Genomic DNA, 27,732 nt, shown 5'->3' on the forward strand with positions numbered 1-27,732 from the left:
GACTAAAGGATCATGGTAAAAAAGCCATGAATTCTATGTGCAGTATTCCCCTAGCGCTGGAGTTCTGCCGTTCTCATTGTTCGGTAAACTTGGTCTTGGCTGGCTGTTCTTGCTGATCTTCTGGGGAGGGGCCTGTTGCCGTGGTTTCCAAATGTCTCTGCCGGAGGCGGAATTGCCCCGCCCTTGCCCCCTCCCGGCTAAGTAATCTGCTCGGGTTTGCTCTCCGGAGCTTTTGTTCCCTGCAAGCTTTCCGTACAGCTTTGGAGGCGGAGAGTGAAAATGGCAGCCTCCCAATCTCCGCCCCGGAGGAGCCGAGAACTCGGGGCCCTGCTCCTCAGTGAGCCCCCAGAGAAAAGCCGTCAGTCACTCCCGTCTCCCCGGTCTCCGGCCGCACTCCGTGCTCGCCCGGCTTGTGACCGCGCGTTTCTCTCTCTGGCACCCGACCCCGGGTGGAGTCTCCAAACCCAGCAGATCCCTGCGGTGCACTCCCACGTGGCTCCTCCCGGGGGAGGAAGGTGAGTCTCCCCGGATCTGCCGCTTGTTGGGTCCCTGCTGGAGGAGCAGTGGCCCAACTGTGCCGCGGATCACGGTTTATGGCAACCCCGAGCTGAGAGCCCGCTCCTGGGCTCCGCCTCTGCAGCCGGCTTCCCTGCTCCGTTACCTGGGAGCTCTTCCACACTCAGGCACCCCCGGTCTTTCTGTGACCCCGAGGGTCCTGAGACCACACTGTCCCGGAGGGTTCCACCCCCCGCTTAGCCACCAGAGTGACGTCCCTCGGCGGAGCAGACTTTTAAAAGTTCCGATTTTGTGCTCCGTGGTTCTATCACTTGCCAGAAGCGGCCAACGGAGGCCCCTCCCCTGCCATCTATCCTCCCGAATATCGCCTCGGATTCACTTCTCCGCACGTCCTACCTTCCAGAAAGTGGTCGCTTTTCTGATGAGAGAGTTGTTGCTCTTCTTTTCTTCAATCTCCTGTTGAGTTTGTAGGTGTTCAGAATGGTTTGATCCCTATCCAGCTGAATTCCTGAGAGGAGACGAAATCCGGGTCTCCTACTCCTCCGCCATCTTGCTCCGCCCCCCCCTTGGCTGAAAGTTTTTTATAGTCTTGTGTCTGGCAGTTAATATATGGCACTTTATGCTTCCACACATGCATTTGAAAACGCTTTTCTCTTCATGAAGGAAGACATTAATTGAAAGTTGGTATCAGAGGCGCCTGGGTAGCTCAGTCTGTTAAGCGTCTGACTTCTGCTCTAGTCATGATGCCAGGGTTTTGCAGTTGAGCCCCGCATTGGGCTTCCCTGCTCAGCGGAGAGCCTCTTTCTCCCTCTCCCTCTGCTGCGCCCCCTTCTTTTATGCTCACTCACTCTGTGTCAAATAAATAAAATCTTTTTAAAGAGAAGAAAGATTGTATCAGCACACACTACTTTCTGAGAGTTATGCTTTCATACAATCCTGTCAAAACACTTCTATCTTCATGTAAGAAGAGGTTAGTTGAAAAACTTTTCAGCACAGAGTTTTTTCTGAGTTAAGTACATGGCACTTTCTTCCAAGTCCACACATTCAAAACTCTTCTCTCTTCATGAATGAAGATGTTAGTTGAAAGACGCTTTCAACACAGACTCGTTTCTCAGTGTTATGTGTATGGCAATCCTTATGCTTCCGCACATATATTTGAAAACTATTCTAATTTCTTGAAACAAGGTGTTGGTTGAAAGATACATTCGACACCATCTGGATTCTCAGGATTAAGTGTATGGCACTTTCGGGTGCTTCCACACATACATGGGCAAAGGCTTCTATCTTCATGAAACAAGATCTTAGTTGAAAGACGCATGGAGCACACACTTTTGACTCAGAGCTATGTATATTGCCTTTCCGTTTCAACACATACATTTCACAACACCTCTACCTTCATGAAGGAAGACGTTAGTTGAAAACCTTGTCAGCACGCAGTGTTTCATGGACGTGAGTACATGGCACCCTTTTTAGACTTCCACGCTTACATTTGAAAAGGTTTCTACATTCATGAAACAAGATTTTGGTTGATCTGTGAGAAACGTGTTTTCAGCGCAGATTTATTTCTCAAGAGTTTTTTGTCTTTTTAAAATTTATTTTTATTTTTTATTCTGTTCAGTTAGCTAACATACATACATCATTAGTTTTTGATGTAGTGTTCAAAGACTTATTAGTAGCGTTTAATCCCTAATGCTAAGTACAGAGCACATTCCTTATGCTTCCACACACACTTCTGAAAAGGATTCTACATTTATGAAACAAGATGTAAACTGAAAGATGTTTTCAACACAGGATTATTTCTCAGGTAAGTACATGGCACTTTCCTTTTGCTTCACTCATATATTGAAAACTTTTCTACATCCATGAAACAGTTTGTTGGTTGTAAGTTGTGAAATATGTTTTCAGCACAGATTTATATCTGAGAGATTTTTGTCCTTTTAAATTTATTTTTTTATTATGTTCAGTTAGCCAACATACAGTTCATCATTAGTTTTTGATGCAGTGTTCAAAGATTCATTAGTTTTTTTCAACCCCCAATACTGAGTATACAGCACATTCCTTACGCTTCTATCTTCATGAAACAAGATGTTAGCTGAACGATGCTTTCGGTATGGATTACATTCTGAGTTAAGTGTATGACACTTTCCTTATGTTTTCATATATTGTTATCAAAAGACGAGTTAAGAAGGTAGCATTGAATTCAACATGAATCGTACTTGTGGATACTTGTTCACACTTAACCGGAAGGAGCCAAACAGGAGGACAATAGGACAAGGCAGAAGAAATGTGCTGGGGAAGGAAATGAGAACATGCAGACAGGCTCCGTGGGGGCATACCTGATTTTTGAATTTGTTAAGCTCTCTGTGTTTATCTCACAAAACCCCAGAATAAAAAGAAAATTCTTTCTTTAGTGGGATTTCAGGTAACCTGGGGCCAATGTCAGAAATGTCTGGTGGTCTCTCAGGAATCCTAGTCCTAAATCTCAGGAGTACTCTCACAAATCTGGTGAGATAAAAGTCCTCCCCCTGGAAAGTGGCTCAAATCCCCTGAGACGTCAGGGCATGTCTTGAGAGATCTATAACGAAATCCACTGCAACCTGGGGAGAAGTCTCTTAGAAACTCAATAGGAGTGGGAAATTCCTAACCTTTATGCTTGTGCAGCTTAATAGTTAGCCATTGGACATTCCTGTCTGGGGGACCATGGGAACACCTGGCATTCCACAAAGCCCAGAGATACCATTCAGATGTTGGGGTCCAAACCCACCACTGAGACAGGGATGAATGGGCTCGAGGTCCCTTACTGACATTACGAGAGACGGGCGGGAGGGGAAGACATAAGTTACAGGAAGAGCCCAGGGGCCTGGGAGCTGGCTCTTCTGAACACACAGGAAGTCTCTCTGGGTGCTCTCCCAGGCTTTTGACCGTGTGTGGGAGTCACCACATGCAGGAACAAAAAGACCTCATCCAGATCTCATGAGATGTCAGTCTCAGCCAGCGAAATGTAGGTGCAAAACCCATGGGATTTCTGGGCAAAGCTCCCGGGCCCTTGGGAGGAAGTGGAAGTCCCTAGCAGAGGGTCTCCTTATGATTTAAATTGCTGGGCATGAGACCTCGTGATATTTGGAATTAAATCCCGGGAGGTTTTGGTGAGAACTCCCGCAATTTGGACCGAGACCTTTCGATTTTTTTCCCCAAGATGGTGTGCAGTCTGGTTCTAGAAAGAGGTATATTTACTTTCATTTCTGGGGTGTTTTGATGCACAGACAGCCTTAACAATATAAAGCCTGGAAAAGCTCCAGAGAGCATGCATTTGTGCTCACTTTTCCTACTTGGGGTGTCCTTGCTTGATCCTTCGACTCCTGGTCTCCTGTTTTATCACATCCAGTTAAGCGTGAATAAGAATCCACCAAGCCTATTCATCGGACCTCAATACTCCCTTCGTACATACTCTTCACCCAAGATCCTGAAATACCAGGGATTCGGGGTGGAGGCACGTTGTGTCTACCCTGCAGGTCATATCTGGGACCAGTTAGGATAGCAAAACTATTCAGGTTTTGCCACATCATGGCATGAGCCATCCCAACCCACATAAGGATAACAATTTAGGTTCTAATAGAGAGATCCAGATACTACCAAGTGCCTGGTAGATTGGCCACAGAGCCAAAGGGTTTTGGTCCTAGATCTCAATGGCTAGGCCCAAGGTCTCAAGAGATTTAAACTGAAATCTCACGAAATATTCCCTAAGGTCACCTGAGGCCCAGGGAGGAAAGAGGCAACTTTTGATATACAACTTTAATATTTTCAAAGCCTAAGAACACCTCAGGGAGCCTGCCTGTGTGCTCACTTGTCATATTTGGGGGAAGAGGCAATTTACTTCTTCGTTCCAGGGCTGCTCTCTTTCTAAAACTTCTGGTTGAAGGTGATTAAAAATACACACAGGCTTCATTCCTCCTGAATTCAAGGCTCCCTTTATAGATGCTCTTCAACAGGATCCTAAAACCCCAGGGATTTGGTGAGGGGCACTTTAAAGCTTCTGGTGGGTCATGTCTGGGACCAATTATTAAACCGAAATATTGGAAATTCTGTGCAATCCTGATGTACATTACCTAATGAAATAAGGAATGTCAAAAAGTATCCTAGGGAGTGCAGGTTACCACCTCAGAGCCTCGGGGATTGGTCATAGGTTTTGACCTTAGATGTCAGTGGATGGGCTAGAGATATCCGAAGATTAAGATGAGCTCTCATGAGCAATGGGTGAGATCTCACGAGAGTTGGCTAGAAATCTCATGAGATCTGGGTAAGATCTCAGGAGGTATGGCTAGAAATCTCAGGAGGTATGGCTAGAAATCTCAGGGGTGTGGATAAGATCTCAGGTGATTTGGACTGAATCTGGTGAAATTTCAATGAGATCTGGCTAGATTTGTATGAGATCTCATAAGACTTGGCCTGGGAGCTCATGAGAATACTCACAAATCACGTGAGGTCTGGTGAGGCAAGAGGTATATTTTCTTTAATTTCTGGGGTGTTGTGAAGGTAAAACAGAGAGCCTCAAAGTTCTGAGAGCCGGGGAAAGCCACCAGGGGCCTCCTTCTGTTCTCATCATCCAGCAATGGGGACTTTTGTTCTTTTCCCCTCCTGTTTCAGTCACCTCGGTATGACTGTGAATGTGCATTCACCTGGCCCATTGATGGTGAATCCATGCTCCCTTCTTACCTGCTTTAGAGCCAGGATGCTGAAACAACAGGGATTTAGGTGTGAGACACTTTGTGTCTTTCTAAAGGGCATGCCTGTGACCAATTAGGAAAGTAGAATTCTGCCCAAACCTCCCTTGTGTGTTCACTACTGACATTGGGAGCACAGCAATCCCTGCTACATAGGGGTTAAAAGATCCGCCCAAGGGCCAGGGAGTTTGCCACAGGGGTAAAAGGTTTTTTGCCCTAGATATCAAAGAATAGGCCGAGGTCTCACAAGACTTGAATAAGATCTCACAAGATTTTTCTATTATGTTAATCACCATATCATAATCACCAATCATCATCATCATTATTTTTGATGTAGTGCTCCATGATTCATTGTTTGCACATAACACCCAGTGCTCCATGCAGAACCTGCCCTCTTTAACCTGCATCACCAGGCTAACCCATCCCCTCTGGGACCCTCAGTTTGTTTTTCAGAGTCCATAATCTCTCATGGTTCATCTCCCTCTCTGATTTCCCCCTTCCTTCTTACCCTCTTGTTATTATTATTTTTTTTTAATCTCTGGTATCTATTTATTTTACTTTTTTTATTCTTATGTTAATCCCCATACATTACATCATTAGTTTTAGATGCAGTGTTCCATGATTCACTGTTTGTGCATAACACCCAGTGCTCCATGCAGAATGTGCCCTCCTCAATACCCACCACCAGGCTAACCCATCCTCCCACCCCCTCCCCTCTAGAACCCTCAGTTTGTTTTTCAGAGTCCATCGTCTCTCATGGTTCGTCTACCCCTCCGATTTCCCCTGCTTCATTCTTCCCCTCCTGCTACCTTCCTCTTCTTCTTCTTCTTCTTCTTCTTCTTCTTCTTCTTCTTCTTCTTCTTCCTCCTCCTCCTCCTCCTCCTTCTCCTCCTCCTCCTCCTCCTCCTCCTCCTCCGCCTCCTCCTTCTCCTTTCTCTTCTTTTTTCTTACCATATATTGCATTATTTGTTTCAGAGGTACAGATCTGAGATTCGACAGTCTTGCACAATTCACAGCACTTACCAGAGCACATACCCTCCCCAGTGTCTATCACCCAGTCACCCCATCCCTCCCACCCCACCGCCCTCTCCAGCAACCCTCAGTTTGTTTCCTGTGATTAAGAATTCCTCATATCAGTGAGATCATATGATACAAAACTTTCTCTGTTTGACTTATTTCGCTCAACATAATACCCTCCAGTTCCATCCACGTCGTTGCAAATGGCAAGATCTCATTCCTTTTGATGGCTGCATAATATTCCATTGTATATATATACCACCTCTTCTTTATCCATTCATCTGTCGATGCACATCTTGGCTCTTTCCACAGTTTGGCTATTGTGGACATTGCTGCTATAAACATCGGGGTGCACGTACCCTTTCAGATCCCTACTTTTGTATCTTTGGGGTAAATGCCCAGTAGTGCAATTGCTGGATCATATGGTAGCTCTATTTTCAACTTTTTGAGGAACCTCCATACTGTTTTCCAGAGTGGCTTATCTTTTTTTTTAAACATCTAATGTATTATTTGTTTCAGAGGTACAGGTCTGTGATTCAACAGTCTAACACAACTCCCAATGCTCACCATAGCACATAACCTCCCCAGTGTCTATCACCCAGCAACCCAAATGCTCTCACCCCTCACCACTCCAGCAACCCTCAGTTTGTTTCCTGAGATTAAGAATTCCTCATATCAGTGAGGTCATATGATACATGTCTTTTTAAATTTTTTTTATTTTTATGTTAATCACCATATATTACATCATTAGTTTTTGATGTAGTGTTCCATGATTCATTGTGCATAACACCCAGTGCTCCATGCAGAATATGCCCTCTTTTTTTTTTTTAAAGATTTTATTTATTTATTTGACAGAGAGAGACACAGCGAGAGAGGAAACACAAGCAGGGGGAGTGGGAGAGGGAGAAGAAGGCTTCCCGCTGAGCAGAGAGCCCGATGCGGAGCTCAATCCCAGAACCCTGGGAATAAGACCTGAGCTGAAGGCAGACGCTTAACTGACTGAGCCACCCAGGCGCCCCAGAATGTGCCCTCTTTAATACCCATCACCAGGTTAACCCGTCCTCCCACCCCCCTCTGCTCTAGAACCCTCAGTTTGTTTTTCAGAGTCCATAGTCTCCCATCGTTCGTCTCCCCCTCCGATTTTCCCCCTTCATTCCTCACCTCCTGCTATCTTCTTCTTTTTTTTCTTAACATATATTGCATTATTTGTTTCAGAGGGACAGATCTGTGATTCAACAGTTTTCTGCAATTCACAGCACTCATCATAACACATATCCTCCCGATTTTCTATCATCCAGCCACCCCATCCATCCCACCCCCACCACTCCAGCAACCTTCAGTTTGTTTCCTGAGATTAAGAATTCCTCCTATCAGTGAGGTCATATGATTCTTTTCTTTCTCTGATTGACTTATTTCGCTCATCTAACACACTCCAGTTCTGACCACGTCATTGCAAATGGCAAGATTTCATTCCTTTTGATGGCTGCATAATATTCCATTATGTATATATATATATATATATATATATATATTCCATTTCTTCTTTATCCATTTGTCTGTCAATGGACATCTTGGCTCTTTCTACAATTTGGCTATGGTGGACATTGTTGCTATAAACATCGGTGTACACGTACCCCTTTGGATCCCTACATTTGTATCTTTGGGTTAAATACCCAGTAGTGCATTAGCTGGATAGTATGGTAGCTCTATTTGCAACTTTTTGAGGAACCTCCATACTGTTCTTCATAGTGGCTGCACCAGCTTGCATTCCCACCAGTGGTGTAGGAGGGTTCCCCTTTCTCCGCATCGCCACTAACATCCGCCATTCCCTGACTTGTTAATTTTAGCCATTCTGACTGGTGTGAGGTGGTATCTCATTGAGGATTTGATTTGAATTTCCCAGATGCTGAGCGATGTTGAGCACTTTTTCATGTGTCTGTTGGCCATGTGGATGTCTTCTTTGGAAAAATGTCTGTCCATGTCTTCTGCCCATTTCTTGGTTGGATCATTTGTTCTTTGGGTATTGAGTTCAAGAAGTTCTTTATAGATTTTGGATACGACCCCTTTATCTGATATGTCATTTGCAAATATTTTCTCCCATTCTGTCAGTTTTCTTTTGGTTTTGTGGACTGTTTCGCTTGCTGTGCAAATCTTTTTATCTTGATGAAGTCCCAATAGTTCATTTCTGCCCTTGCTTCCCTTGCCTTTGGCGATGTTTCTAGGAAGAAGTTGCTGTGGCTGAGGTCGAAGAGGTTGTTGCCTGTGTTGTCCTTTAAGATTTTGATGGACTCCTGTCTCACATTGAGGTCTTTCAACCATTTTGACTCTACTTTTGTGTGTGGTGTAAGGAAATGGTCCAGTTTCATTATTGTGCATGTGGCTCTCCAAATTTCACAACATCATTTGTTGAAGAGACTGTCTTTTTTCCATTTCATGTTATTTCCTGCTTTGTCAAAGATTATTTGAACATAGAGTTGAGGGTCCATTTCTGGGCTCTCTATTCTGTTCCATTGGTCTATGTGTCTGTTTTTGTGTCAGTACCATACTGTCTTGATGATGACAGCTTTGTAATGGAACTTGAAGACCAGAATTGTGATGCCGCCAGCTTTGCTTTGTCAACATTCCTCTGAGTATTCAGGGTTTATTCTGGTTCCATACAAATTTTAGGACAATTTTTTCCATTTCTTTGAAAAAAGCAGATGGTATTTGGATAGGGATTGCATTGAATGTGTAGATTGCTCTAGGTAGCACTGAGATCTTCACAATTTTTGTTCTTCCAATCCACGAGCATGGAAAGTTTTCCCATTTCTTTGTGTTTTCCTCAATTTCTTTCATGAGTGTTTTACAGTTTTCTCAGTACACATTCTTTGCCTCTTTGGTTAGATTTATTCCTAGGTGTATCTTCAGGTGTCACAAGATTTTTCCCCAAGATCGTGTGATGTCCGGCTAAAGAAGAGGTATCTTTTATTTTTCTTTTTCCTCGTTGTTTTGCGGTTAACAGAGACAGACTTAATGTTTTCAATGCCTGCTAAATTCTCTTGCTTGTGGTGGCGCATTTCTTCTTCCTTCTCCTCCTGCCTTTTCTCATTCCGTCATTTGGGTTTAGTGTGAAAAATTATTCACCAGGCCCGTTCATTCTGAATGCAGTGCTCCCTTATTACCCCGTCCTCCCGCAGGATGTTGTGATACCAGGGATTTAGTTGGGAGAAAGCTTGTTTCTTCCCTCATGTCATGCCTGGGAGCATTTCTAAAACTGGAGATATTGGAAGTTGTACCCATGTCTGTCATGTGCCATCCCTAACTACCAAAAGTGTGCAAAGCAGGCTCTGCTCAGGATTGCCTGTTCCCGAACCCCACCCTTGAGCTTGGGGGATTGGTCACAGACGCATCAGAGTTTCGCCTTAGATGTCAGTTGCTGGGCCAGAGATATCAAAAGATTTGGGAGAGATAGCAGGAGGTTTTGCTAAAAATGTCACGAAGTGTGGGTGACATATCTCGAGGTTTAGGGAGAAATCTCATGAGGTGTGGTGACAGCTTTCGAGGTTTGGCTGGAAATCGCAAAAGGTGTGGATGAGATATCAGGAGGTTTGGGTAGAAATCTCACGAGGTGTGGATGAAATATCAGATTTCCTTAAAAATCTCACAAGCTGTGGGTGACAGCTCTCGAGTTCCAGTGAAGGAAAGAGGTATATTTTCTTTCATTTCTAGGGCATTGTGAGGCGAATCAGAGAGCTTTAAGGTTTTGAGAGCTGGGAAAAGCCACCAGGGGGGCTGCATCTTTTCTCACCATGCTGTGATGGGGACCTTTGCTTCTTTTTCCTCTACTACTCTACTGTTTCTCACTCTTATGGATGAGTGTGAATAAGCGTCCACCTGGCCCACGAATAGTCCCTTCTTACCCACCTTAGAGTCAGGAATTTGAAAAAACAGGGATTTAGGTGTGAGACACTTTGTGTCTCTCTGAAGGGCATATCTGTGACAAATTAGGAAAGTAGAATTCTACCCAAGTCTTCCATGTTGTGTCTTTCTAAAGGGCATTCCTGTGACCAGTTAGGAAAGTAGATTTCTGCCCACCCCTTCTTTGTGTATAAATCACTTCTGTGAATAAGTTTCCACCTGGCCCATCAATGGTTTAGATGCTTTAGAGCCAGGAAGCTGAAACAACAGGGATTTAGGGGTGAGAAACGTTGTGTCTTTCTAAAGGCATTCCTGTGACCAATTAGAAAAGGAGCATTCTGCCCAGTCCTTCCATGTGTATTCACTATTTACATTAGGAACACCAGCAATCCCTGCTACATTTGGGTTAAAGGATCCACCCAAGGACCAGGGAGTTTGCCACAGGTGTGAAGGATTTTGGCCCTATGTCTCAATAAATGGGCTGAGATCTCATGAGATTTGAATGGGATCTCACAAGATTGTCCCCCAAATCATGTGATGTCTAGCTAAAGAAGAGGTATCTTTTATTTTTCTTTTTCTGTGTGTTTCTGCACTTAATAGAATCAGCCTTAATGTTTTGAATGCGTGCTAAATTCTCCTGCTTTGGATGGCAAACTGTTTCCCCCTTCTCCTGCCTTCCTCATTCCATTGTTTGGGTTTAGTGGAAAAAGTATTCACCAGGCCCGTTCATTCTGAATGCAGTCCTCCCTTATTACGCCCTCCTCCCGCAGGATGTTGTCATACCAAGGATTTAGATGTGAGACAGCATGTATCTTCTCTCACATGGTCCCTGGGAGCATTTCTAAAACCGGAGGTATTGGAAGATGTGCCCACGTCTGGCATGTGCCTTCCGTAACTACCGAAGGGGTGCAAAGCAGGCTCTGCTAGGGAGTTATAGTTCTCCACCCTCCCCAATGTTGAGCCTGGGGTATTGGTCACAGATGCAACAGCGGTTGGCCTTAGATGTCAATTGCTGGGCCAGAGATCCCAAGAGGTTTGGCTGGAAATCCCAGGAGGCTGGCTGGAAATCCCAGGAGGTTTGGCTGGAAATCCCAGGAGGTTTGGCTGGAAATCTCGAGAGAGAGAGCTGGAAATCTCATGAAATAGGGATGGATTTCTCTCTAGGTTGGGCTGGAAATCTCTCGAGGTTGGGCTGGAAATCTCTCCAGGTTCGGCTGGAAAAGCCATGAGGTTGGGCAGGAAAAGTCACGAGGTTTGGCGGGAAATGTCCCGCGGTATGGCTGGAATTCTCACGAGGTTTGGCAGGAATTCTCATGAGGTTTGGCAGGAAATCTCACGAGGTTTGGCAGGAAATCTCACATGATTGGAATGAGTGTGGTGAAATTTCAATGAGATCTTGTGAGATTTGCGTGAGATCTGACAAGAGCAGGGGGTGTCATCTCACGAGGTTTACCCCCAAATCACCTGAGGTCTGGGGAAGGCAAGAGGTATATTTTCTTTTTTTTTAAATTTTTTATTGTTATGTTAATCACCATACATTACATCATTAGTTTCAGATGTAGTGTTCCATGATTCATTGTTTGTGCATAACACCCAGTGCTCCATGCAGAACGTGCCCTCTTTAATACCTATCACCAGGCTAACCCATCCTCCCACCCCCCTCCCCTCTAGAACCCTCAGTTTGTTTTTCAGAGTCCATACTCTCTCATGGTTCGTCTCCCCCTCCAATTTCCCCCCCTTCATCTTCCCCTCCTGCTATCTACTTCTTCTTTTTATCCTTACCATATATTGCATTATTTGTTTCAGAGGTACAGATCTGAGATTCAACAGTCCTGCACAATTCACAGCGCTTCCCAGAGCACATACCCTCCCCAGTGTCTATCGCCCAGTCACCCCATCCCTCCGACCCCACCCCCCTCTCCAGCAACCCTCAGTTTGTTTCCTGAGATTAAGAATTCCTCATATCAGTGAGGTCATATGATACATGTCTTTCTCTGTTTGACTTATTTCGCTCAGCATAATACCCTCCAGTTCCATCCACGTCATTGCAAATGGCAAGATCTCATTCTTTTGATGGCTGCATAATATTCCATTGAATATATATACCACATCTTCTTTATCCATTCATCTGTCGATGGACATCTTGGCTCTTTCCACAGTTTAGCTATTGTGCACATTGCTGCTATAAACATCGGGGTGCACGTACCCTTTCGGATCCCTACTTTTGTATCTTTGGGGTAAATACCCAGTAGTGCAATTGCTGGATCATATGGTAGCTCTATTTTCAACTTTTTGAGGAACCTCCATACGGTTTTCCAGAGTGGCTGCACCAGCTTGCATTCCCACCAACAGTGTAGGAGGGTTCCCCTTCCTCTGCATCACTGCCAACATCTGTCATTTCCTGACTTCTTAATTATAGCCATTCTGACTGGTGTGAGGTGGTATCTCACTGAGGTTTTGATTTGGATTTCCCTGATGCGGAGCGATGTTGAGCACTTTTTCATGTGTCTGTTGGCCATTTGGATGTCTTCTTTGGAAAAATGTCTGTTCATGTCTTCTGCCCATTTCTTGATTGGATTCTTTGCTCTTTGGGTGTTGAGTTTGAGGAGTTCTTTATAGATTTTGGATACGAGACCTTTATCTGATATGTCATTTACAAATATCTTCTCCCATTCTGTCCGTTGTCTTTTGGTTTTGTTGACTGTTTGCTTTGCTTTGCAAAAGCTTTTTATCTTGATGAAGTTAGTTGACCATAGAGTTGAGGGTCCATTTCTGGGCTCTCTATTCTGTTCCATTGATCTATGTGTCTTTTTGTGCCAGTACCATACTGTCTTGATGATGACAGCTTTGTAATAGAGCTGGAAGTCAGGAATTGTGATGCCGCCAGCTTTGCTTTTCTTTTTCAACATTCCTCTGGCTATGCGGGGTCTTTTCTGGTTCCATACAAATTTTAGGATTATTTGTTCCATTTCTTTGAAAAAAGTGGATGGTAGTTTGATGGGGATTGCATTGAATGTGTAGATTGCTCTAGGAAGCATTGACATCTTCACAATATTTGTTCTTCCAATCCATGAGCACGGAACGTTTTCCCATTTCTTTGTGTCTTCCTCAATTTCTTTCATGAGTATTTTATAGTTTTCTGAGTACAGATCCTTTGCCTCTTTGGATAGATTTATTCCTAGGTATCTTACGGTTTTGGGTGCAATTGTAAATGGGATCGACTCCTTAATTTCTCTTTCTTCTCTCTTGTTGTTGGAGTATAAGAATGTCACTGACTTCTGTGCATTGATTTTATATCCTGCCACTTGACTGAATTCCTGTATGAGTTCTAGCAGTTTTGGGGTGGAGTCTTTGGGGTTTCCCACATAAAGTATCATATCATCTGCAAAGAGTGAGAGTTTGACTTCTTCTTTGCCGATTTGGATGCCTTTGATTTCTTTTTGTTGTCTGATTGCTGTGGCTAGGACTTCCAATACTATGTTGAATAGCAGTGGTGATAGCAGACATCCCTGCCGCGTTCCTGACCTTAGGGGGAAAGCTCTCAGTTTTTCCCCTTTGAGAATGATATTCGCTGTAGGTTTTTCATAGATGGCTTTTATGATATTGAGGTATGTACCCTCTATGCCTATGCTCTGAAGAGTTTTGATCAAGAAAGGTTGCTGCACTTTGTCAAATGCTTTTTCTGCATCTAATGAGAGGACCATATGGTTCTTGTGCCTTCTTTTGTTAATGTATTGTATCACGTTGAGTGATTTGCGGATGTTGAACCAATCTTGCAGCTCAGGGATAAATCCCGTTGGTCGTGGTGAAAAATACTTTTAATGTACTGTTGGATCCTATTGGCTAGTACTTTGGTGAGAATTTTTGCATCCATGTTCATCAGGGATATTGGTCTGCAATTCTCCTTTTTGATGGGGTCTTTGTCTGGTTTTGGGATCAAGGTAATGGTGGCCTCTTAAAATGAGTTTGGAAGTTTTCCTTCCATTTATGTTTTTTTGGAACAGTTTCAGAAGAATAGGTATTAATTCTGCTTGAAATGTTTGGTAGAATTCCCCTGGGAAGCCATCTGGCCCTGGGCTTTTGTTTTTTGGGAGAGTTTTGATGACTGCTTCAATTTCCTTAGTGGTTATAGGTCTGTTCAGGTTTTCTATTTCATCCTGGTTCAGTTTTGGTAGTTGATACATCTCTAGGAATGCATCCATCTCTTCCAGGTTATCTAATTTGCTGGCATAGAGTTGCTCATAATATGTTCTTATAATTGTTTGTATTTCTTTGGTGTTGGTTGTGATCTCTCCTCTTTCATTCATGATTTTGTTGATTTGGGTCCTTTCTCTTCTCTTTTTGATAAGTCTGGCCAGGGGTTTATCAATCTTTTTAATTCTTTCAAAGAACCAGCTCCTAGTTTCGTTGATCTGTTCTACTTGTTCTTTTAGTTTCTATTTCATTGATCTCTGCTCTGATCTTTATTATTTCTCTTCTCCTGCTGGGTTTAGGCTTTATTTGCTGTTCTTTCTCCAGCTCCTTTAGGTGTAGAGTTAGGTTGTGTACTTGAGACCTTTCTTGTTTCTTGAGAGAGGCTTGTATTGCTATATACTTTCCTCTTAGGAGTGCCTTTGCTGCATCCCAAAGATTTTGAACAGTTGTGTTTTCATTTTCATTGGTTTCCATGTATTTTTTTTAATTCTTCTTTAATTTCCTGGCTGACCCATTCATTCTTCAGTAGGATGCTCTTTAGCCTGCATGTATTTGAGTTCTTTCTGACTTTCCTCTTGTGATTGAGTTCTAGTTTCAAAGCATTGTGTTCTGAAAATAGGCAGGGAATGATCCCAATCTTTTGGTACCGGTTGAGACCTGATTTATGACCTAGGATGTGATCTATTCTGGAGAATGTTCCATGGGCACTAGAGAAGAATGTGTATTCCGTTGCTTTGGGGTGGAATGTTCTGAATATGTCTGTGAAGTCCATTTGTTCCAGTGTGTCATTTAAAGTCTTTATTTCCTTGTCGATCTTTTGCTTAGACGATCTGTCCATTTCAGTGAGGGGGATGTTAAAGTCCCCCATTATTATTGTATTGTTGTCGATGTGTTTCTTTGCTTTTGTTATTAATTGCCTTATATAATTGGCTGCTCCCATGTTAGGGGCATAGATATTTAAAATTGTTAGATCTTCTTGTTGGATAGATCCTTTAAGTAGGATATAGTGTCCTTCCTCATCTCTTATTACAGTCTTTGGTTTAAAATCTAATTTGTCTGATATAAGGATTGCCAACCCAGCTTTCTTTTGGTGTCCATTAGCATGGGAAATGGTTTTCCACCCCCTCACTTTCAATCTGGGGGTGTCTTTGGTTCTAAAATGAGACTCTTGCAGACAGCATATCGGTGGGTCTTGTTTTTTAATCCAATCTGTTAGCCTGTGTCTTTTGATTGGGGCATTTAGCCCATTTACATTCAGGGTAACTATTGAAAGATAGGAATTTAGTGCCATTGTATTGCCTGTAAGGTGACTGTTACCGTATATTGTCTGTGTTCCTTTCTGGTCTGTGTTGCTTTTAGGCTCTCTCTTTGCTTAGAGGACCCCTTTCCAGATTTCCTGTAGGGCTGGTTTTGTGTTTGCAAATTCCTTTACTTTTTGTTTGTCCTGGAAGCTTTTTATCTCTCCTTCAATTTTCAATGACAGCCTAGCTGGATAGAGTATTCTTGGCTGCATATTTTTCTCATTTAGTGCTCTGAATATATCCTGCCAGTCCTTTCTGGCCTGCCAGGTCTCTGTGGATAGGTCTGTTGCCAATCTCATATTTCTACCATTGTAGGTTACATATCTCTTCTCCCGAGCTGCTTTCAGGATGTTCTCTTTGTCTCTGAGACTCGTAAGTTTTACTATTAGATGTCAGGGTATTGACCTATTTTTATTGATTTTGAGAGGGGTTCTCTGTGCTTCCTGGATTTTGATGCCTGTCTCCTTCCCCAAATTAGGGAAGTTCTCTGCTATAATTTGCTCCATTATACCTTCTGCCCCTCTCCCTCCTTCTTCTGGGATCCCAATTATTCTGTTGTTTCGTCTTATGGTATCGCTGAATTCTCAAATTCTGCCCTCATGATCCAGTAGTTGTTTATCTCTCTTTTTCTCAGCTTCTTTATTTTCCATCATTTGTTCTTCTATATCACTGATTCTCTCTTCTGCCTCATTTAACCTAGCAGTTAGCGCCCCCATATTTGATTTCACCTCACTAATAAATAGCCTTTTTATTTCGACTTGGTTAGATTTTAGTTCTTTTACTTCTCCAGAAGTAAATTTCACGAGGTGTGGTGAGATCTCACATGATTTGGACTGAGATCTGGTGAAATTTTAATGAGATCTGGTGAGATTTGAATGAGATATCACAAGACTTGGGCTGGGATCTCATGAGATTTACCCCCAAATCTCCTGACGTCTGGTGAAGGAAAGAGTATATTTTCCTTTATTTCTGGGGTGTTGTGAGGCTAATACAGAGTGCATTAAAGTTTTGAGAGCCGAGGATACCCCCCATGGTCCCTGCCTCTGTTCTCACCATCCTGAAATGGGGACTTTTTCTTCTTCTTTCCCCTCCTGCTCTCTCGTTACTCACACCTCTGGATGAGTGTGAATAAGCATCCACCTGGCCCATTCATCCTGAATTCATGCTCCTTTCTTACCTGCTTAGAGCCAGGATGCTAAAACAACAGGGATTAGGTGTGAGACACTTTCTGTCTTCCTGAAGGGCATGCCTGTGACCAATCAGGAAAGTAGAATTCTGCCCAACCCTTCCATGTGTATTCACTACTGACATTAGGAACAGTAGCAAGCCCTGCTATGTATGGGTTAAAAGATTCTCCCAAGGTGCAGGGATTTTGCCACAGGTGCAAACGGTTTTTATTCCTAGATCTCAGTAAATGGGTTGCAGTCTCACGAGATTTAAATGAGATCTCACAAGATTTTCTCCAAGATCATGTGATGTCTGGCCAAAGAAAGAGATTTTTTTTTTTAAGATTTTATTTATTTTTCAACAGAGAGAGACAGTGAGAGAGGGAACACAAGCAGGGGGATTGGGAGAGGAAGAAGCAGGCTTCCCGCTGAGCAGGGAGCCCGATGTGGGACTCGATCCTAGGACCCTGGGGTCATGACCCGAGCTGAAGGCAGACACTTAACGACTGAGCCACCCAGGCGCCCCAAGAAAGAGATGTTTTATTTTTCCATTTCTGGGTGGTTGTGCGGTCAATAGAGACAACCTTAATATTTTCAATGCCTGCTAACCTGTCTTGCTTGGTATGGCACATTGCTTTTTCCTCCTCCTCCTGCCCTCCTCATTCTGTCATTCGGGTTTAGTGTGAAAAAGGGTTCACCAGGTCCATTCATTCTGAAATCAGTGCTCCCTTATTATCCCTTCCCCCACAGGGTGTTGTGATACCAGGGATTTATGTGTGAAACAGCTTGTTTCTTCTCTCACGTGTGCCTGGTAGCATTTCTCAAACTGGAGATATTGGACGTTGTGCACACTTCTGGCATGTGCCATCCCTAACTATCTAAGTGGTGCAAAGCAGGCTCTGCTAGGGGGTGCCAGTTCCATCCAAGGCCCTGAGAGCTTTGGCCAGAAACCTCACAGGTTTTTACCCTAGATCTTGGTGGCTGACCCAAGGCCTCAATGGGCTTGAATGACATATTACGAGATTTGGACTGATACTTCATGAGATTTGCCCCCAAATCACTTGAGATCTGGTAAACCCAGGTGCTGGCTTCGTCCTGCAGTTGGTAATCTCACACAGTCTCTCCTGAAAGTTTGAACGCCTAGGATAGCAGCCAGGGAGTCTTCCTCTGTGTTCAGATGAGCCAGTTCTCAGGCTCCTTGACTCTTCCTGTAACTAGAGCCATCCTGTGTCTCTCCCTTCTCATATAATGTCAGTCAGGTTCCTCGAGCACATTCATCCCTACTTCAGTGCTCCGTTTGGACCCCAACATCAGAATGGTGTCTGTGGGCTTTGTTGAATGCCAGGTGTTCCCAATTTCTCCAACAGGAATGTCCAAGTGCTAGCGGTTATGTTGCCCAGGCATCTTCTCCCATTCTTTATGTTGTCTTTTTTTTTTTTTTTTTTTGATCATTTCCTTTGCTGTGCAAACCTTTCGATCTTGGAGGAGTCCCAATCGTTCATTTTGGGTTTTGTTTCCCTTGTCTTTGGAGATGTGTCCAGCTGAATTTGTCAAACAGGTTGCTGCCTGTGTTCTCTCGTAGGATTAAGAAAAAATGCTCAACATCACTCAGCCTGAGGAAAATACAAATCAAAACCACAATGAGGTACTACCTCGCACCAATCAGAAAGGCCAAAATGAATAACTGTGCAAACCACAGATGTTTGCAAGGATGTGGAGAGAGGGGAAATATCTTACACTGTTGGTGGGATTGCAAACTGGTGCAGCCCTCTGGAACACTGTATGGAGGTTCCTGAAAATGTTACAGATAGAACTACCTATGACCCATCTATTGCATGCCTGGGTGTTTTTCCAAAGGATGCATGCATACTGTTTTGAAAGGGCACATGCAACCCAATAGCCACAATCCCCAAACCAATTCCCTATTCCCAATTTACTGTAGATTTTTGGCCTTCCTTGTACCATTTCCATCCGCTTGCTGATTTTTTTTTTATTTAGGGTTGGTTTACATATGGGGGTGTGGGATTTTACCCACCACCTAGCCAGCAGCCAAGGATTGGTTCTGAGTTCCTACTTCAGTCCTGTGCTATGTGAGAGCATCCATGTCTGATACCCCACAGGGAAGGGGGCCATCCTCTCCTTGAGCTTGAGATGCCCTCCTTCTGAAGAACAGAACTGTCACCAATATGCTGCATGCTGAAGGAGCTGGTGAGCTCAGGAAGTGCCCTTTCAAGGCATATTGCTCCACGGCCTGCATCCAAAAACTTGAGCATCAGCTGGGAGTCCCAATCTACTATGCTTGAATCACTGCAGCCTCTATCCCTTCATGGGAAGGGCCATTAAAAGAGGCTAACACAGGGTTTCCCTCTTTCTGAAGGAAGAATGCAAAGCTCTTGCTGACAAGGCTCCCGGGTGTAGGCAATGGAGATTTCCCTTCACCCAAGTCCACAGCTGTTTCTCATTCCTGGGAATGAGAATTGGGTTGCTAGGAGATTGTCCTAGTCATTTTAATCAAAACATTATGTCTCATCCCACCTCTGATAAACACATTTCCATCCTCTTGCTCTTTTTCAGTCTAGATTCAGCCTGTGGGCCATTCAGATCCAGTGTCTCAGAGCAATATCCTCTTCCTTAAACTGGGAAGTCTGGGAGATTCCTGTGACTATGTGGAAGGGTGGGCCACAGGCCCTCTCCCCTTGAAATTTAGTTTCAGAACTATGTTCGCATGAGGAAGAGACCTAAGGCATTTCAAGTTTCCCAACAGCGAGTGTGTGTGTGTGTGTGTGTGTGTGTGTGTGTGTGTGTGTTTCAGCTTGGCCAGAGGATTTTACAAGGTGCTGGCCTCATTTCTTAGGTAGGGGAAAAAACTAGACTTCTCATTTCAAATTTAGTCCATTCCCATTTTAAATGTAGTCGATTGGCCCTTCTTATATACATTCCTATAGTATTGCTGATTTTCTGTCTAGCTCTTGTTTCACGTTCAGGCTGGAAGGTGCTTGTACTCACAGCCAGCACCTAGGCATTACTGGTGAGTTCCCCCTCTGGTCCTGTGTGAAGTGAGAGAATTAGTGTCTGGTATGCGAATAAAAAACGGTTGGTCCTCTTGTCCCTGAGCCTGTGTGGCTGCCTTGGATAAATCTGTGGGTGGGTAGTCAGGGCACCTCTCTCCCCTGGCTGATTGAGAAGCCTTCATTCCAGATAACCTACCTTGAGGAAAGATCAACGGAATGGAAATGGACACAGAGCGAATAAGGACTTTCTTAGTGTTGAGAGTAAAATAATGTTGAGTACAATGTGTTGAGAACAAAGTGTCTAGCAAAATCTCTTTGCAAGCTGGAAGTCTCAGGACTAAGAAAGGCCTATTGGCTTGAGTGATGGGAAGCCTCCATTGGCTACATCTGGGGGCCAAGTAATCAAGAGGACTTTATTCTTCCTTCTGGATTTGGATTTCTCTTGACTTTCCTATCGTGGGCGGGGGGTAGAAAAAACAGAAGTGATTTAGGGTTAGGAGATTGGTTCTCCCAGCTGATGATGTATTTGGAAATGGTCATTGGAACAGTATTTCTTGAAAAAGCTCTTTCTAAGGGTACGTGCACCCTGATGTTTATAGCAGCAATGTCAACAATAGCTAAACTGTGGAAAGAGCCAAGATGTCCATCAACAGATGAATGGATAAAGAAGATGTGGTGTATATATACAATGGAATATTATGCAGCCATCAAAAGGAATGAGATCTTGCCATTTGCAATGATGTGGATGGAACTGGAGGGTATTATGTTGAGTGAAATAAGTCAAACAGAGAAAGACATGTATCATATGATCTCACTGATATGAGGAATTCTTAATCGCAGGAAACAAACTGAGTGTTGTTGGCGTGGGGGGTGGGGTGGGAGGGATGGGGTGACTGGGTGATAGACACTGGGGAGGGTATGTGCTCTGGTAAGTGCTGTGAATTGTGCAAGACTGTTGAATCTCAGATCTGTACCTCTGAAACAAATAATGCAATATATGTTAAGAAAAAAAAAGAAGAAGAAGAAGAAGGTAGCGGGAGGGGAAGAATAAAGCGGGGGAAATTGGAGGGGTAGACGAACCATGAGAGACGATGGACTCTGAAAAACAATCAGGGTTCTAGAGGGGAGGGGGGTGGGAGGATGGGTTAGCCTGGTGGCGGGTATTGAGGAGGGCACATTCTGCATGGAGCACTGGGTGTTATGCACAAACAATGAATCATGGAACACTTCATCTAAAACTAATGATGTAATGTATGGGGATTAACATAAGAATTTAAAAAAAAAGAAGATGTGGTATATATATAAAATGGAATATTATGCAGCCATCAAAAGGAATGAGATCTTGCCATTTGCAACGATGTGGATGGAACTGGAGGGTATTATGTTGAGCAAAATAAGTCAAACTGAGAAAGACATGTATCATATGACCTCACTGATATGAGGAATTCTTAATCGCAGGAAACAAACTGAGGGTTGCTGGAGAGGGGGGTGGGGTGGGAGGGAGGGGGTGACTGGGTAATAGACACTGGGGAGGGTATGTGCTCTGGTAAGTGCTGTGAATTGTGCAAGACTGTTGAATCTCAGATCTGTACCTCTGAAACAAATAATGCAATATATATGTTAAGAAAAAAAAAAAAAGAAGAAGAAGAAGAAGGTAGCAGGAGGGGAAGAATGAAGGGGGGGAAATCGGAGGGATAGACGAAACTTGAGAGATGATGGACTCTGAAAAACAAACTGAGCATTCTAGAGGGGAGGGGGTGGGAGGATGGGTTAGCCTGGTGATGGGTATTGAGGTGGGCACACTCTGCATGGAGCACTGGGTGTTATGCACAAACAATGAATCATGGAACACTACATCTAAAACTAATGATGTAATGTATGGGGATTAACATAAGAATAAAAAAAATTAAAAAAAAATTTGTATGGAACCAGAAAAGACCCCGAATAGCCAGAGGAATGTTGAAAAAGAAAAGCAAAGCTGGCGGCATCATAATTCCGGACTTCAAGCTCTATTACAAAGCTGTCATCATCAAGACAGCATGGTACTGGCACAAAAACAGACACATAGACCAGTGGAACAGAATAGAGAGCCCAGAAATGGACCCTCAACCCTATGGTCAACTAATCTTCGACAAAACAGTAAATATCCAATGGAAAAAAAGTCTCTTCAACAAATGGTGTTGGGAAAATTGGATAGACACATGCAGAAGAATGAAACTGGACCATTTCCTTACACCACACACAAAAATAGACTCCAAATGGTTGAAAGACCTCAATGTGAGACAGGAGTCCATCAAAATCCTAAAGGAGAATGCATACAGCAACCTCTTCGACCTCAGCCATAGTAACTTCTTCCCAGAAGCATTGCCAAAGGCAAGGGAAGCAAGGGCAAAAATGAACTATTGGGACTTCATCAAAATAAAAAGCTTTTGCACAGCAAAAGAAACAGTCAACAGAACCAAAGACAACTGACAAAATGGGAGAAGATATTTGCAAATGACATATCAGATAAAGGGCTAGTATCCAAAATATATAAAGAACTCATCAAATTCAACACCCAGAGAACAAATGATCCAATCAAGAAATGGGCAGAAGACATGAACAGACATTTTTCCAAAGAAGACATCCAAATGGACAACAAACACATGAAAAAGTGCTCAACATTGCTCGGCATCAGGGAAATCCAAATCAAATCCTCAATGAGATACCACCTCACACCAGTCAGAATGGCTCAAATTAACAAGTCAGGAAACAACAGATGTTGGTGGGGATGTGGAGAAAGGGGAACACTCCTGCACTGTTGGTGAGTAAGTCAATCATACAAGACATGTATCATATGACCTCACTGATATGAGGAGTTCTTAATCTCAGGAAACAAACTGAGGGTTGCTGGAGTGGTGGGGGGTGGGAGGGAATGGGTGGCTGGGTGATAGACATTTGGGAGGGTATATGCTATGGTGAGCACTGTGAATTGTGTAAGACTGTTGAATCACAGACCTGTACCTCTGAAACAAATAATACATTATATGTCAAAGAAGAAGAAGAAGAAGATAGCAGGAGGGGAAAAATGAAGGGGGGGGAATCGGAGGGGGAGACAAAACATGAGAGACTAGGGACTCTGAAAAACAAACTGAGGGTTCTAGAGGGGAGGAGGGTGGGGGGATGGGTTAGCCTGGTAATGGGTATTAAAGAGGACACGTTTTGCATGGAAAAAAAAAATAAAGAAATAGGCAGAAGACATGAACAGACATTTTTCCAAAGAAGACATCCAAATGGCCAACAGAACATGTAAAAGTGCTCAACATTGCTCGGCATCAGGGAAATCCAAATCAAAACCTCAATGAGATACCACCTCACACCAGTCAGAATGGCTAACATTAACAAGTCAGGAAACGACAGATGTTGGCGGGGATGCGGAGAAATGGAACCCTCCTATACTGTTGGTGGGAATGCAAGCTGATGCAGCCACTCTGGAAAACAATGTGGAGGTTCCTCAAAAAGTTGAAAATAGACCTACCATACAATCCAGCAATTGCACTACTGGGTATTTACCCCAAAGATACAAAATAGGGATCCGAATGGGTACGTGCACGCCGATGTTTATAGCAGCAATGTCCACAATAGCCAAACTGTGGAAAGAGCCAAGATGTCCATCGACAGATGAATGGATAAAGAAGAGGTGGTATATATATACAATGGAATATTATGCAGCCATCAAAAGGAATGAAATCTTGCCATTTGCAATGACGTTGATGGAACTGGAGGGTGTTATGCTGAGCAAAATAAGTCAATCAGAGAAAGACATGTATCATATGACCTCGCTGATATGAGGAATTCTTAATCTCAGGAAACAAACTGAGGGTTGCTGGAGTGGTGGGGGTTAGGAGGGATGGGGTGGTTGGGTGATAGACATTGGGGAGGGTATGTGCTATGGTGAGTGCTGCGAATTGTGTAAGACTGTTGAATCACAGATCTGTACCTCTGAAACAAATAATACATTATATGTTAAAAAAAAAAAGATAGCAGGAGGTGAAGAATGATGGGGGAGGGGAATCGGAGGGGAAGATGAACTGTGAGAGATGATGGACTCTGAAAAACAAACTGAGCATTCTAGAGGGGAGGGGGGTGGGAGGATGGGTTAGCCTGGTGATGGGTATTAAAGAGGGCACGTTCTGCATGGAGCACTGGCTGTTATACGCAAACAATGAATCATGGAACACTACATCAAAAACTAATGATGTAATGTAAGGTGATTAACATAACATAATAATAAAAAAAGAAAAAAAAAGAACTATTGGTACTTCATCAAGATAAAAAGCTTTTGCCCAGTAAAGGAAAGAGTTGACAAAAGCAAAAGACAACCTACAAAGTGGGAGAAGATATTTGCAAATGTCTTATCAGATGAAGGGTTAGTATCCAAGATCTATAAAGAACTTAACCAAACTCAACACCCCCCCAAAACCAAATAATCCAGTCAAGAAATGGGCAGAAGACATGAACAGACTTGACTCCAAAGACATCCAAATGGCCAACAGACATATGAAAAAGCACCCAACATCGCTTGGGGTAAGGGGATGGGTTGGCCCAGTGGTGGGTATTAAGGAGGGCACGTACTGCATGGAGCACTGGGTGTTATATGAAAACAATGGATCGTGGATCACCACATCAAAAACTAATGATGTATTGTATGGTGACTAACATAACATAATAAAACTAAAAAAAAAAAAAAAGAAAAGAAATGGGCAGAAGACATGAACAGACTTGACTCCAAAGAAGACATAGAAATGGCCAACAGACAGATGAAAAATGCTCAACATCACTTGGCATCAGGGAAATACAGATCAAAACCACAATGAGGAAACACCTCAGACCAGTCAGAATGTCTACAATTAACCACTCAGGAAACAACAGAGGTTGGCAAGGATGTGGAGAAAAAGGAACACGTGCACTGTTGGTGGGAATGCAAACTGGTGCAGCCTCTCTGGAAAACAGTACGGAGATTCCTCAAAAAGTTGAAAATAGAGCTACCCTATGATCCAGCAATTGCACTACTAGGTATTTATTCCAAGGATACAAATGCAGTGATCTGAAAGGGCACACCAATGTTTATAGCAGCAATGTCCACAATAGCCAAAATATGGAAAGAGCCCAAATGCCCTTTGACAGATGAATGGATAAAGAGGAATTTGTATTAAGGAGAGCATGTGTTGGGATGAGCGCTGGGTGTTATTCGCAACTAATGAATCATTGAACAGTACAACAAAAACTTATAATGTACTATATGTTGGGTAACTGAACATAATGAAAAATTAAAAAAAGAAAAAAGAAGTGGTATATATATACAATGGTATATTACTCAGCCATCAGAAAAAGAAAAAGAAATCTCACCATTTGCAGTGAGAGTGGATGTGGATGGAACTAGAGTGTATTATGCTAAGCAAAATAAGTCAATCAAAGAAAGACAATTATCATAGGATTTCACTCATATGTGGAAGTTAAGGACAAGACAGAGGATCACAGGGGAAGGGAGGGAAGAATAATATCAGACGAAGTCAGAAATCAGAGAGGGAGACAAACCTTAAGAGACTCTTAACTATAAGAAACAGACTGAGGATTTCTAGAGGAGAGATGGGTGGAGGGATGGTGTAATTGAGTGATGGGCATTAAGGAGGGCACTTGATGTAATGAGCACTGGGTGTTATATGCAACTGATGAATCACTAAACTCTATCTCTACCTCTCTACTATATGTTAATGAATTTAAATTTTAGAAAAGAAAAATAAATTAAAAATAAAAACAAAAAAGACTAAGTAGAGATGAAGAAGGGCACTATATCATAATAAAGGGGACAACCCAACAAGCAGATCTAACAATTTTAAATATTTATGCCCCCATCTTGGGAGCATCCAAATATATAAAACAATTATAACAAACATAAAGGAACTCATTGATAATAACACAAAAATAGTAGGGGACTCTAACACCCCACTTACATTAATGGATAGATCATCTCCAGAAAATCAACAGGAAACAATGGCTTTCAATGACACACTGGACCAGATGGATTTAAAAGGTATATTCAGAACATTCCATCCCAAAACAGCAGAATATACATTCTTTTCAAGTGCACATGGGGCATTCTCCAGAAGAGATCACATAGTGGGTCACAAATTATGCCTGAGCAAGTACAAAAAGACTGAGATCACACCATGCATACTTTCAGACCACAGTGCTATGATGTACTGAAGTCAACAACAAGAAAAAAATCTGAAAACACCACAAATACATAGAAGCTGAACAACATGCTACTAAACAATGAATGGATTAATCAGGAAATCAAAGAGGAAATAAAAAAATACATGGAAACAAATGAAAATGGAAACACAATGGTCCAAAACCTTTTGGAGGCAGCAAAAGTTGTCCTCAGAGAGAAGTATATAGCAATACAGGCCTCTCTGAAGAAGCAAAAAATATCTCAAATAAGCCATTTAACCTTACACCTAAAGGAGCTAGAAAAATAACAACAAAAGAATCCTAAAGCTGGGGTGCCTGGGTGGCTCAGTCGTTAAGCGTTTGCCTTTGGCTCAGGTCATGATCCCAGAGTCCTGGGATCGAGCCTCGCATCGGGCTCCATGCTCTGTGGGAAGCCTGCTTCTCCCTCTCCCACTCCCCCTGCTTGTGTTCTCTCTCTCGCTGTGTCTCTCTCTGTCAAATAAAATCTTTAAAAAAAAGAATCCTAAAGCCAAGAGAAGGAAGGAAATAATAAAGATCAGAGCACAAATAAATGATACATAAACTAAAAAGAACAAAAAAACAAAACAAAAAAACGACCAATAGATCAATGAAACCAGGAGCTGCTTCCTGGAAAAAAACCCAATAATATTGATAAAACCCTATCCAAACTTATCAAAAAGAAAAGAGAAAGCATGCAAATAAATAAAATCACAAATGGGAGAGGAGAAATAACAACCAATACTAAAGAAATACACACAATTATAGGAGACTATTATTAAAATTGTTTTGCCAACAAGTTCAACAACCTGGAAGAAATGGATAAATTCCTAGAAACATATAAACTAACAAAATTGAAATAGAAAACTTGAACAGACTGATAACCAGCAAAGAAATTGAATCAGTAATCAAAAGTCTCCCATAAAACAAAAACCCAGGGCCAGAAGGCTTCACAATTCTACCAAACATTTTAAAAAGATGAATAACTAAATTCTACACCTGACACTAATATTGCACTGTATGTTAACTACCTGGAATTTAAATAAAAACTTGGGGGGAAATAAAAAAATAAAAATAAAAAAGAAGAATTGGAAACAACAAAACTACAAGGCAACCTACAGAATGGGAAAGATATTTGCAAATGACATATCTGATTTAAGGGTTAGTATCCTAAATATATAAAGAACTTCTTATAAAACTTGACACTCAAAAAATGAACACTCCAGTTAAAAAATGGGCAGAAGATATGAATAGACATTTTTCTGAAGAAGACATACAGATAGCCAACAGGCACATGATAAGATGCTCAACATCATTCATCATCTGGGAAATGCAAATCAAAACTACAATGAGATATCACCTCACTCCTGTCAGAATGGCTAAAATCAGCAACACATGAAACAAGAGGGGTTGGTGTGGATATGGAGAAAGGGTAACCCTCTTGCACTGTTGGTGGGAATGCAAACTGGTGCAGCCACTCTGGAAAACAGTATGAAGTTTCCTCAAAAAGTTAAAAATGGAACTGCCCTAAGATCCAGCAATTGCACTACTAGGTATTTACCCAAAGAATACAAAAATACTAATTCAAAGGGATACACACCCACTGATGTTTATAGCCACATTATCTACAATAGCCAAATTATGGAAACAGACCAAGTGTCCATGGACTGATGAATAA

The sequence above is a fragment of the Mirounga angustirostris genome, unplaced genomic scaffold, assembly GCF_029215605.1.
Source record: "Mirounga angustirostris isolate CCGP_5_RB_7025 unplaced genomic scaffold, mMirAng1.0.hap1 SCAF_16, whole genome shotgun sequence".
NCBI lineage: Eukaryota > Metazoa > Chordata > Mammalia > Carnivora > Phocidae > Mirounga > Mirounga angustirostris.